Raw genomic sequence first — 14,225 nt, 5'->3', positions numbered from 1 at the left:
TTATTATTCTTATAAGGTCACCGAGGAAGGACAGAACCCAGTGCAGGCCAAGAAAGATGGTTTACTGAAGAGAAACTGCTGGGCTGGCCCTAAAGCAGAAGACCAGCCCCCACTAAAAGTTAGAGGGGGATTTTATACTTTCTTACATGGGAACTGGGGAAGGGGATACATATAGATGCTTCCTTCAAGATAGAGAAGTGGTCTGGGGTCTCAGATAACTATTTCTGGGAAAATGGGGGTAGGGTAGTTTCACAGAGAGAAAAAGCATGACTGTTGTTTCCTGTTATTGGATTCTCTCAGTAGTCATTCTAGGAGAGTAAGGAGAGGGCTCTGCAGTCCTTATAATTCTGTCATCCTTAGCCGTTGTCCAACTTACATATGTATAGCAAACGGTTGAAAGACCATGGCTAGGATCAGGTGCACCTTAGGAATTTTTAGACAGACATCATTGCTCTTTAGTACTTTGGAGAGGTCCTTGACAACAGATTTTCCCAGTACAACTTGTGTTTTGATTTCTGGACTGCTAATGCCAGTTTAGAGACTCATGTGTGAAGCAGTTGTATTCTGGACGGTATGTTCTCTTGTTCTGTGATAATTGTGTTTGGGAAGATTTTCCTAAGTGGTAACAACACTGATCTGTCAGTTTGCTGTACTGAGAGGTAACTTGGGGTTGCTGTGATGCTAAATGCTGTGCCACTGGTGTGTCAAATGCCATAATGGCTAACCATGGTGGATGCTCCCACCTTGCCTCCTGGTTTCAGGATTGGCATCTACTTCCTAAACAACATGCCTTTGGAAACTCTATTAACATTAGAGAAACGATGCTAGTTATAGAACAGGATACAAACCTTTGTTCATAGGGTGGCTATGAGTTATGCTCAACTTGACAGCACTTAATAACAATGCCAAAGATGTGAATTGTGGATCCAGGTAAGATGAAATAATGGACAACTTCAGTCCTTTCTCCATCTATTATGTTGCTGCTCATTGGCTTCGTGGTAGGGGTTTTTGTTTTCTTGGTGTTGAGATGGAATCCATGGTGAAGGCTGTAGTGCCTGATCTTCTGCAACAAGCATACCAAGTCCTCCTCACTTTTGATGAGCAAGGTTCTCTGTTCATCATTTGCCCCATTTGTGTGACAGGAGTATTTATTTTAGCTTCATATTGTTGGAGTGAATACAGCCAAATTGACTGTTGGTAACTCTGGGACCAACCTTGTTCTATCCTGCGTCATCTTCACAACTTCCACCATTCTCACACTCATTGTTATAGTCATGGTGTCAATTCATCCCCTTTAAGGGTCTTTTTCTCCTTCACTCACCCTTTATTCTTCCAAGAATTATGTCTCTCTAAAGGGCTAGTCCTTTCTGACAGTATGCCCAAAGTATGTGAGATGTAGTTTCACCATCCTTGCCTCCAAGAAGCACCTTGTTTGCACTTTTTCCAAGACATATTTGTTTGTTCTTTTGGTGGCCTACGGGATATTAAATATTCTTTGCCAACATCACAATTCAAAGGCATCAGTTCTTCCTTCTTCAGTTTTCCTTGTTCATTGTCCAACTTTCACATGCATACAAAGCAATTTTAAATACCATGATGTAGATCAGGTGGGCCTTAGTTTTTAAATTGACATCCTTACTCATTAACAGCTTAAAGAGGTCCTTAGTAGTAAAGTGTCTAAACAAAGCAAGGGAACACTACGTGGTTCAAAATTAAGAAAAGTGTGGGTTATATCCTTTCTCCATATCTATTCAGTCTCTATGGTGAGCAAATAATTTGAGAAACTGGACTCTTTGAAGAAGAATGTGGTATCAGGATTGAAGAAAGAGCCATCAACAAGCTGTGTTATGCATATGATACTGCCTTACTTGCTGAAAGTGAGGAGAGCTTGAATTGCCTGCTGCAGAATACATAGCCTTCAGTATGGATTAATCTCAACAACAAGAAAACAAAAATTCTCACCACTGGACCAAGAGAGAACATCATGATAGATGAAGAAAAGATTGAAATTGTCAATGATTTCGTCTTATGTGGATCCACAATAAACATTCTTGGTATCAGCATTCAGGAGATAAGGGGACATATTGCATTGGGAAAGTCTGCAGTCAGGAGTTTCTCCAAATTCCTGGAGAAGACTTAGTTTGAAGACTAAAATGTACATGATTCAGGTACACTTCCATCACTTGCTATGCCTCTGAGAGTAGGATAATGAATGAGGGTGACAGAAGAATTGGCAGCTTTGAAGTGTGATGTTGGAGGAGAGTATTGAATACCTCATGAGATGCTAAAAGAACAAACATGTATGTCTTCAAGCATGTGCAGTAATAATGCATCTTGGAGGCAAAAATGACAACGCTTCTTCATTTCACATACTTAGGGTATGTTTTTGGGAGAGACTGTTCCTTGGGAAAGGGAATCATGTTTGAAAAGGTGGAGGGTCAAAGAAAGGGAGGAAGACTCTCAGGGAGATGACATAGTGGCTGCAGCAATGGGCGTAAGTATGTCAGAAATGATGAGAATGGCACAGGATAAGACAGGGTTCAGACCTGTTTTCCATAGGTTCACTATGAGTCGTACTCAATAGCACCTAATAACAACAATAGCTTTACCCAACAGATTTACCCAATGTAACTTGTCTTTTGATTTCTTGAGAGCTTGTTTGGAGGTTCTAGCAGGGGAGCACAGCCTCTCATATACCCTTGACCGAAGGACGGTCTTCCTTCTATCAGGGATGATTGTCCTCTTCAACCAAGTGTGCAGCTTTGGGAGGGACACACCTGGATCAATTGGTGAGGAAGGGGACACCCACCTAGCCAGCCAGATCAGCTGGATCAACCCCGGCGATCGATAGGGTGACAGATGTTGCAGCCAGATCGTCTTCACATCCTCTTTTGATTTCTTGAGTGCTGCAGCTATCATAGGTGTTGTGGAGCCAAGTAAAATGAAATTCTTGACAACGTCAGTCTTTTCTCCATTTATCATCATGTTGTCTATTGGGTACATTTATATGAATTTGTGTTTTTTTTTCACATTGAAAAAGAATCTATCTTGAAGCCTGTAGTCTTTGATTTCATTAGTAAGTGCTTCAAATCTTCTTCCCTTTCTGCAGCCAAAGTTGTATCATCTGCATGATGTAGATTGTTGAGTCCTCCTCCAATCTTGATGCTGCATTCTTCTTCATACAGTCCAGCTTCTTGGAATATTTACTTAGCATACATTTTTTTAAAACAAAATTTTTGTTTTATACTTGTTTACTTACAAAGTTTGTATACATTGTTTTAACACTGGATCTTTCCCATTTCCTCTACTCATCAAATTATGATACCCTCTGATTACCTGCCCCCCCCCAGTCCATCCTCACCCCTCTGCTCCTACCTTCCCCCACTTGGATCCTCATACACGTTTTACTAGTTATCTTTCTATTTCTACATAATGGTCTTATACAGTATTTGTCCTTTTGGAACTGAATTAGCATACATTTTGAGTAGGTATAGAGAATGGAAACAACCCTGATGCACACCTTTCCTGCTTTTAAATCATGCAGTCTTCCCTTGTTGCTTTGCAAGGGAATAATTTATTCCTTGGAGTGTCTTTGTAAAATATCATGCATTGTTTTATACACTGTGCACACATGGACGTCGCCTGATGGAAGACATCTAGGTATAGAATTATTGAGAGCATTTAGGTAACCATATAAAGGATTTAGAAGATTGCTGAACACATGTCAGTTGCTGTTTTTAATCTTCACTATGTTTGTTGCTTGCCTAGGGCTGGATGGCTGGGTGGCCGACACCCTGTGCTTACTGAGCATCTCACATTGTGGGTTGGCAGAAGATGAGATATTCCAGCTTTTGGACATACTGGGCTACAGGAATCATTATAAAGTGACCCCACTGCACTGGGCTGCCTTCCGCAACGCCACCAAAGAGTGGATCCTTGAGAAGCCCAATGGCCTCCTGTATTTTCGGCACCAGTCTCTAAGGAACGCTGTGGAGCACACGCTTCTAGGTAAGCCCTGAGCCTGGGAAAATACCTCCTGGCTAAAGAGAGAGTGCAAAGATGGTCCATAGCTGGGATTTCTCATGTAATAATAAATCTATACGCGTATATGAAAATGGCCATATAAATTAGGAATTGTTCTTGGCAGTGAGTAATTAGGAATGCTGATGGCACTTTGATTAAGCACTTGGCTGTAATAGAAAGGTGGACATTTTGGACCCACTAGTCACTCCATGGGAGAAAAATGAAGCAGTCTACTATAGTTAGTACTTACAGCTTTGGAAACCCTCTGGGGCAGTTCTGCTCTGTCCTACATGGCTGCTAATGAGTCGAAATAGATTCCATGGCAGAGACTTTGATATTGGTTTTGGATTGTGAGTAATAAGGTCTTGACTTCAATGACTTAACAGGGTTTTCATTAACTGATTGTTAGAAGCAGAGTGCCAAGGGAGCTCTGGTGGCCTAGTGGCAAGACGCTGCACTGCAATCCCAGAGGTACGCGGTTCAAATCCACCAGATGCTCTGCTGGAGAAGGAGACACAATTGCCTCCTGTACCAGTCAGAACTGATTTGATGGTACACTTAAAATAATACAATAAAAAAAAATTAACAACAACAAAAAAAGAAGCAGAAGAAGCAGAGTGCCAGGTCTTTCTTCCTCTTCTGTCTTAGTTTTGAAGCTTTGTTAAAACCTGCCTACCCTGTGACCTTGCTGGTATCTGAAATATCAGCAGCACAGGTTCCAGCTGTGCTTCCAACGCACAAGCTACCATACAGCTTGACAAAGCGGCAGATGAATAGCAGGTAGGCCAGCAAGGAGACAAAAGGCATTTGAGCGGTGTGTTCCCAATCTGCTATGGTTCTTATGACCAGGGCCTTGATGCTCCACCCAAGGAGTATGCCATTAATTTTGCAGGGAAAAGTGTCAAGCAAAAATTAGAAAAAATGCTTCTATTTCAGTTTTTGGGTAGTTTGAGCCACTAAAACAATTTCTATTTCAATAAAAAGAGTAATGTTGGCTCAACAGCTGATTTGCCATTAGTTTGCTCAGCTGCCCTCAGCCTATGTGAGATTTAGGTGGTAGATTAACATCTCCAAAAGCACACGCTCAAATATTTGAAAGTGCTTACTTAAGTGGAAACTATGGTGTATTTTTAAGATAGAAAAGTAGGTTACAGATATTTCAGGGGGGAGAGGGAGAGGAAAACGACATATGTGATGGAAAATCAACATGTTCAGAGTGTCTCAAGTTCTAGGTCAGTAATTTTAAAGAAAAGCAATTCTCTGGTAAATTCAAATGGATTTATAAGAAGATATATTTTCATTTGAAAATTGCTGTGATTGCTGTAGGGTTCAGAGAGCTTTGGTTGAGACCTATTTTCATATAAAAAGATACCATGTTTAGTAAAGTACTCTGATTCCACAGTTGTATAGAATTGGAAAACATACTTTTATGTAGTGCTAGGAGAAAAAACAGCAAAAAGGAAAAAAGCCAAGATTCATTTTTAACACTCCAGTTATTTTCCAAGCTACTCTCTCTGACTTTTGTTGACTCTGTTGTGACCATGCAGAGTCCCTGGGTGGTGCAAAGGTTTAAGTACTGACTACTAGCCAAGGATGGTGCAGCTTTGGCTGTAATACTTTGATCATGTTGCTAGGAGAGACTCTTCCTTGGAAAGGGGCATCATGCTTGCAAAGATAGAGGGTCAGCAAAAGAGATCACATTCTTCATTACAATTATCTGTAAGTAAAAATTACCTGTAATAGGTGTCAAGTTGACTTCTCACCAAAACAAAATGTCTGGTTCTATGTAATTTGCATAATTGCCAACATGTTTGAGCCCATCTCATGAGCACCCCAACAAGGTAGATTGACACAGTGACTGCAGAAATGTGCTCAAGTGTGTCAGAGATGATGAGGATGGCACAAGACAGGACCGAATTCAGGTCTGTTGTTCATCGAGTTGCTATGAGTCATACTTGATTCAATGGCACCTAACAACAACTAGCCAAGATTGGTGATTCAACCCCCTGAGAGTCCTGGATAGGTTCATTTCTGAACGTCACAACCTTGAAAACCTTATGGAGCCTAGCTCTACTCTACACACACGGGCTTGTACTGAATTGGAATTGACACAGCAGCAACCAACACCAAAGGAAAACCAAGTCATATTTTCCCCCTAGAATGTTCTCATTTACCGAATAGTCAGATGAGCTAAACTGTCATTGCTTTTCAAACAGGCATAATCACACCCATCAGAGAAAGCAGTGCACACACCTTTCAGAACCCAGTGAATCAGAGGAAAACACATTATCACCAAGTCCTGGTCAGATTCTTCCAGTGGCAATCTGCTTTCTGGCGAGTTTTCCCAGAACTGCTGTGGCATATGAAGATGAGTGGCTCCTGGGAGGGGTTGTGCAGCTTTCTCTCCAGTCCTAAGTAAGTCTCCTGTGTTTATGCAGATTTACCTTCTTCATGTCCCAGTGCTACCTTCTGCTAGCAGCGGCTCCCTTGAGCAAGTTGCATTCATTCATTTATTCATGTAAGCACCCATTCATTTATTCTAGTGGGAAAATCATCAGGCTGATGCAACCCCAGGATATTCCATGCTGTCTAGCTCTATACTTTATCCTCTTCACTCCATGTGGGATTCTTCAAAGTTTTCCAGGGAGAGAAGGACTTCTAGATGGGCAAGGGAGATAGAACATTAGCCATATTCTCTCACCTTCTTCCTCATCTTCCCCTCACCTCTTTTGTCTCCCACTCCTTGTCTTTCCTCTTCTGCATGCTTTCTGCAAATATCTATTGATTGTGCTCAACCCCGGGGGATATCAAGGTGAATAAGGTGCAGCCACCTGCCCTTAGGTGCTGGTTGGGCTGATGGGGACCCAAAGAATTACTATACAGAGTGATAAATGACAAACAGTGACAGCATAGAAAAGGGAGGGCTGGCTCAGCCTGTCATACCCAGGGAGCCTGTCCAGCAGCAGGGACATTCTGGACTGGTGGGTAGAGCTGGGTTTGACCACTGAAGAGTGAAATGCTCTTGTTCATGGGGTGACATAGCAAAGGCATGTTTGTTAAGGTATTTATGAAGAAGTTAACAAAATATGGGCTACAGAAGAACAGCTTTCTTCAGCCATGAAACACTGAATGATTTCTGTTACTGCTTTGTGTTATCAGCATCATAGACTTTATGTCAAAAATCCCGAGCTTCTGGACAAGGCTGCACCTGCTTCACTACTGGGATGTATTGGCAGAAGCTGGCTATGACCCCGTAGAGGCCTATTTGCTCTCAGTGGCCAAGATTAAAGAAAATCAGTGCCATAAAGCCAGGAAGAGATGTTTGCTCTCAGGTACAGTGTGTCGCATTTCCTGTGGCCCATCTTGCTGGGATATAGGGTGGTCCATATCTACTGTTCTTTCATTTCTTCACCTAATTGTGATTAATCCAACAGACCTCTGGGATTACTTCTCACCACAAATTTTAATTTTTGTTATTTTAGAAAAATCTTATAGTATTTTCATGCAAATTCATATACATTGTGTTTCACACCTTTCTCCATTCCCATTCTGTTTCACAAATTCTCATACATTGTGTTTTATAAAATCAATCACCAATAATCTATGCCAGCCATTACCATGTCTTTTCAGGTCCCTGTTGTATCTTTTCTATTTCCTTTACCCCCTTCCTCCACCCACAAAATTGTGCAAAGCCATGATTTATCCCCTACCCATTCCCACCCTTCTGCTCCCCTCCCACTCCTCTTGGACCTTCATACACATTTTACTAGTTATCCTTCCATTTTTACAATAATGGTTTTATGCAATATTTGTCTTTGTGAGACTGAGTTAGTTTACGCAGCGTAATGCACCCATTTTCTCCCGAGTTATGCCGTATTTTTCAAAATCATTGCTCCTGAGTGCTGCATAGTACGTATTCTATTGTGTGAATGTATCACAATTCCTCTCTCCATTTGTTCGTTGTTGGATATTTGGGCTGTTCCCATCTTCTTGCAGTTGTGAATAGTTCTGCTATGAATACTAGTGTACAAATTTCGGCTTGTGTCTCACTTCTGTTTTCCTCAGGGTATGTTCTTAGCAGTGGAATAGCTGGGTCATATGGAGTTTCTATGTTCAGCTTTTTGAGGAAATGCCAAACTACCTCCCAGAGTGGCTGTGCCATTTTACAGTCTCACCAACAGTGCTTGAGGGAAAGGCTAATTTTGAAATGCTCTGCTCTTTTCTTGCTGTCAGTTTTTCAAGAATTTATTCACAGCCTTTTTTCTCTGTTCACTTTCTCATAGCTGTGTTTACAGCCCAGACCGCTTTTCAGGCAGCAGGGTTCTCATTTCCTGAGAACTACTAATGTAGAGTTCCCAAGTGATACAAATAATTAAAGTGCTTGACTGCTAGCTGAAAGGTTAGAAGTTTGCCTCTACCCAGAGGCACCTCGGAAGAAAATCCTGGCAATCTATTTCCAAAAAAAATCAGCTACTGAGAAACCTATGGAGCACAGGTCCGCTCTGATACACATAAAGTCATCATAAGTTGCAACTGATTCCATAGCAACACTAAAAAAGAAACCCCATACTAGTAGCATTATTGCTTGGTCAACAGATTTCCTGAGTGACCAGCTGAGACTTCCCATTAAATAGATCTCAAAGTAAAATTTTGTAAATCTTTGACATCCTGTTTAAATGACTTGAGTTTTTATCGTCAAAGCTTTGTTAATATTTCTTTGCTATATTCTCCATAAATGTTGTTGTTAGGTGCCATTGAATTGATTACTACTCATAGGAACCCTAGAGACAGATGACCTGAACCCTCCTCATCCTATACCATCCTCATCATCTTTGACACAGTTAAGCCAACAGCTGAAGTCACTGTGTCACTCCACCTTGATGGAGGTCTTCCTCTTCTTTGCTGACCCTACATCTTTCTAAGCATGATGTTCCTTTCCAAGGAATAATCTTACCTAGTTACATGTTCAGGGTATGAAAGATAAAGCTTCATCTTTTTTGCCTCGAAGGAGCATTTTGGCTGCACTTTTTTTTACACATTTCTATGTGTGATTTTTTTTTTGGCAGTCTATGGTATATTCAGCACTCTTCTCCAGCATCACAACATGAAGACATCGGTTCTTCTTCTGTCATCCTTATTTATTGTCCAGCTCTCTGATGTGTAGCAGGTGATTGAGAAGATTATGGCCTGAACCCGGCACACCTTAGTCTTCATTCTTATATCATTGCTCTTTAGCATTTTTGAGAGGAAGTTGACAGTGGACCTGCCCAGTGCAATATATCTCCTGATTTCCTGATTGCCAGTACCAAGGGTGTGATGTTATCCATAAATAGAGCCCTTTTTAAAATTACTTTTTATTTTTATTATATTATCTTTACGTGTACCGTCAAATCAGATCTGATTGGTACAGGAGGAGATTGCCCCCTCCTTCTCCAGCAGAGCATCTGGTGGATTTGAACCGCGTACCTCTGGGATTGCAGTGCAGCGTCTTGCCACTAGGCCACCAGAGCTCCCTAAATAGAGCCCTTTAAAACTCTTATCTACATGAGGTTCTAAAGAGACCTGTTTATGAAAAACAAGGCAAAGAAATATTAAAATGAATATTGGACAATTAGTAAGAGAGACTGAAGGGAAATGCCTGCCTTTGTAGTGTTGGCGAGGAGTATTGACTATCCTATGGATTGTTGGAGGAAACAACCAACCTGACTTGAAGGAAGTGTGTCCAGGGTGCTCCTGATGGGCACAGATGGTAAAACTCTGTCTCACTATCCTTGAACATGTTGTCAGGAGGAAAAAGCTAACCAAAAGCTATCCTTGAGCATGTTGTGCTTGATAGTAGACATCCCACTAGGAAAAGCAGAGGGTCAGCGAAAGAGAGGAAGACTCTCAATAAGATGGATTGACACAGTGACCGCAGCAATGGACTTGAGCGTAGAGGAAATCGTAAAGATGGTACAAGATAGAGCAAAGCTCAGATCTGTTGTTCATGGGGTCACTAAGAATCGTAGCTGACTTGAGAGAACATCTAACAACTCTCATCTTTCCCGATTTACTAAAGAAAGTAATCATTCTCTTCTTTCAGCAATTATTAACTTAGGAGGATCATAGCCTCTTCTGGGCACTGTAGACACAGCAAGGCAAGGGGACTCCCTGCCCTCAAGGGTTTACAGTCAAGTGAACACAGCAACAGCTTTTGAGCATTTGTTATGCACCAGATTTTGAGTTAAGCACTTTGAAGTGCTCTGCTGCAAACCACCTCCCTCGCCTATGAAAGGGAGCTCTGGTGACCTCATCCACGTGGAGTTGTCATGCTAATGTAAAGGCCACACTTCTCTAGCAGTTTGAATCCACTAGCTGCTCATGGGGAGAAAGATGGGCAATCTTTTCCAATGTAAACTGCTGTTAGTTCAGTTATGAGTCCATCTGGCTTGATGACAATGAGTTTCCTTGAAAGCTAACCAAAGAGTCATTGGTACACAAGCCATGCAGGAGAAAGATAGGGCAGTCTGATTTCATAAACATTTACAGCCTTGGGAACATAAGGAGCAATTCCATTCTGTTTTGTTCAGCTCTGAGTTGGAATCAACTGGGCAGCAATAGCCTTAGTTTTTGGTTGGTAAATATCTTTAAGCTCTGTCCCCACTGTAGTATGTATCAAGTTTGTTTTTTCTCCTAGCTAGTAGTATTCAATTGTATGTATATACATCACATTTTGTTTATCTGTTCATCTGTTGAAAGATGGGCCTTTGCATCACTTTTTTCTTCTAGTCTTGGTACTTGGTGTGGCAATAAACTCTAGTGTACAAGTCTCTGAGTCTCTGCTTTTATGTTTTGTGGATGTTGTAGGTATGTAATTAGTGGATCATGTGGTAATTCTGTTTTAATTTTTTTGAGGAATCACCACACCATTTTCCCCAGTGGCCTGGCCTTTATTCTTGTTGTTATTGTTAGTTCCAACTTATGACAAACTCATAGATAACAGAAAGAAACACCACATGGTCACACATCTTCTTCATGATCTTTGTTATGTTTAAGTGCCTTTCAGCCTAGACGATGCATGGTCTAGCACCATATCAGACAATATTCTACTATGATCTATGAAGTTTTCATTGACTAGTATTTGGTAGTAAATTGTGAGGCCTTTCTTCTTAGCCTATTTTAGTCTGGAAGTTCCCCCAAACCTTGCTGTATTTGAAATACTGATGATCTAACTGCAGGATCATAGTAACCTATAGGTCACCGCAGTTTGAGAAACTGATAGGCAGGTCTATTACCATGCACACTTTATATCAATTTGGCATTTTTCTGATCCGTTAATCCTTCATATATAAGGACTCAAGTGATACCTGTGATAATATGATTGAATATAGTTGATATATTACTGTATTAAACCAGAATAAATTTGGAAATGTATTATCAGTACTTAGGGATATATGTATACATGTTTGTGTATGTTAAAGAAGGCTGAATGCTAACTAGAGGAAGATTAGATCTCCAGGGTGAGTGTGCAAGTCCTTTCTGATAATACCACAACTGCTTGTCATACATGGTTGTGATGGTGTTAGAGAAGGATGGGGACTGGAGGTGAACACTGAGAGGAAATCACTTCATGTTTTAGCAGGTAAGCTTTTTCTGTGATATAAATGCTCTCAGAATGTGTCCCTTTGTACTGGGCTGGGGACATCCATGTATGTCTTGGTGATTCCAGAAGCATGATGCTGCCTATATACATCTACCATCCTTCTGGTGAGTCTTGCACTGCGCCAAGATCTCCAGGGCTTTCCAGCATAAAATACTGGTCTCCGGAATGATTGACTGTGACATGCTTTTTTCTTCCTTACTCCTTGTGCTCATCAAGGCCAAGTCCAATTGATTTTATTTCCACAAAGGCAACTCAAAGGTAGTTAACAACAACAACAACAACAACAACAACAAAACTCAAATTCATTGGTGTTCCAATTCATAGTGGCTGTCCACCGGGTTTCTGAGGATATAAATAGCAATGGAAGGAAGCCTTATTGGAGACAGAGACTTTGAGTTAGTAGTGCAACTTTCTATGGACTATGACACCAGAGGTTAGAAATTCCTCAATGTAAAGTTGACTGAAGAAAGCCAAAGAGGAGGAAATAGAAGATTTCTGCTAACTTTTGCAGAGATTGGTCGAACATGCAATCAAGATGCATTAATAATAATGGGTGACTGGAATGCAAAAGTTGGGAATAGAGAAGAAAGATCAGTATTTGGAATACATGGACTTGGGGACAGAAATGAAGCTGGAGATAGAATGATAGAATTTTGCACAATGACTTATTAATTGCTAATACATTTTATGAAAAACATAAACACAGGCTATACACATGGATTTCACCTGATGATATACATAGGAATCAGATCAATTATACTTGTGGAAAGAATCACTGTAAAAGTTCAATATCAGCTGTGAAAACCAGGCTAGGTGCTGATTACGGATCAGACCACAAACTATTCATATGCAAGTTCAAACTGAAGCTGAGGAAAATTAAATCAAGTCTACAAGAAACAAAATTTGACCTTGAGTCTATTCCACCAGAATTTCAAAACCATCTCAGGAACAGGTTTGAAGCCTTGAACACTAATGAGTGAAGACCAGTTGAGCTTTTGGAGGATATCAAGAGTATCATCCAAGAAGAATGCAAAAGGTCATTGTAAAGACAGAGGAGGAAGAAAAGACCAAGATAGATGTCAGAAAAAACCTCTGAATATTGCAAAAGAGCACCAAGAAGTCAAAGCAAAGGGACAAAAATAAAGATATCAAGGAGTTGAACAGAAGATTTCAAAGGGCAGTATGGAAAGACAAAGTAAAGTATTACAATGAAACGTGCAAGGAGCTAGAGTCAGAAAATCAAAAGGGCCAAACTTGCTCAGCATTTCTTCAGCTGAAGGAACTGAAGAACAAATTCAAGCCTTGAGTTGCAATACTTAAGGATGCTTTGGACAGAATATGAAATAATCCAGGAAGCATTAAAAGAAGATGGAAAGAGTATACAGTCATTGGAACAAAAGGAATTGATGGACACAGAAGAATTTCATGAAGCAATATATAAGCAACAGCCTATGGTGATGAAGGAAGAAGTTTAAACTGCTCTGAAAGAATTGGCAAAAAACAAAGCTACAGGAATTGATGGCATACCAATTAACATATTTCAACAAACAGATGCTGCCCTGGATGTGCTCACCATGTTATGTCAAGAAATCTGGAGGACAACCACCTAGTCAACTCACTGGAAAAGAGCTATATTTGTTCCCATTCCAAAGAAAGATGATCTGACAGAGTACAGAAATTATCTAATAGTATCATTGATATCATATGCAAGCAAGATTCTGCCGAAGATTATAAAAAAAACGACTGGAACAGCACATCAACAGAGAACTGCCTGAAGTGCAGGCCAGGTTTAGAAGAGATTGTGATACTAGGATATTAGAGCTAATGTCAGATGGATCTTGGCTGAAAGCAGAGAGTACCAGAGAAATGTCTATCTGTGTTTCATTGACTATGCAAAGACATTTGGCTGTGTGGATTACAACAAACTGAGGGTGACACAGAGAAGAATGAGTATCCCAGAACACTTGATTGTGCTTATGCAAAACGTATACTTGGACCAGGAGGCAGTCGTCAGAATAGAACAAGGAAACACTGCATCGTTCAAAATTGGGAAGAGTGTGCCCCAAGGATGTGTCCTATCTCTTTTCAATCTATATGCAGAACAGATTATCCAGGAGGCTGGGCTGTATGAGGAGAAATGTGGCATCAGGATTGGAGGAAGACTCATCAACAACCTGCATTATGCATTTGACACCACTCTACTTGCTGAAACTGAGGAGGACCTGAAGCACTTGCTGCAAAAGGTTAAGGACTGCAGTCTTCAATATGGATTGAAGCTCAACATCAAGAAAACAAAGATTCTCACCACTGGGCCAATTGGCAGCATCATGATAGATGATAAAGAGATTAAGATTGTTAACAGCTTCAGTTTGCTTGGCTCTACAATCAACATTCTTGGTACCAACAGCCGGGAAATTAAAAGACGAATTGCATTGGGAAAGTCTGCTGTCAGAGACCTCTCCAAAGTACTGAAAAGCAGCAATGTCGGTCTGAATAGCACCTGATACAGGCCACAGGCTTTGCAATTATTTGCTATGCATCAGAAAGCTGGACAGAGCGC

At 40.8% G+C, this 14,225-nt stretch overlaps 1 pseudogene; it reads left to right on the top strand.

Moving 5' to 3' along the window:
- The window catches only part of LOC102846797, a 170,217-nt pseudogene that overhangs the window by 62,016 nt on the left and 93,976 nt on the right, over window positions 1-14,225 (top strand).

This window comes from Elephantulus edwardii, unplaced genomic scaffold (genome assembly GCF_000299155.1).
Source record: "Elephantulus edwardii isolate Elephantulus edwardi_28Jun2011 unplaced genomic scaffold, EleEdw1.0 scaffold00068, whole genome shotgun sequence".
Lineage (NCBI taxonomy): Eukaryota > Metazoa > Chordata > Mammalia > Macroscelidea > Macroscelididae > Elephantulus > Elephantulus edwardii.
This window is presented reverse-complemented; position numbering and strand designations above follow the sequence as displayed.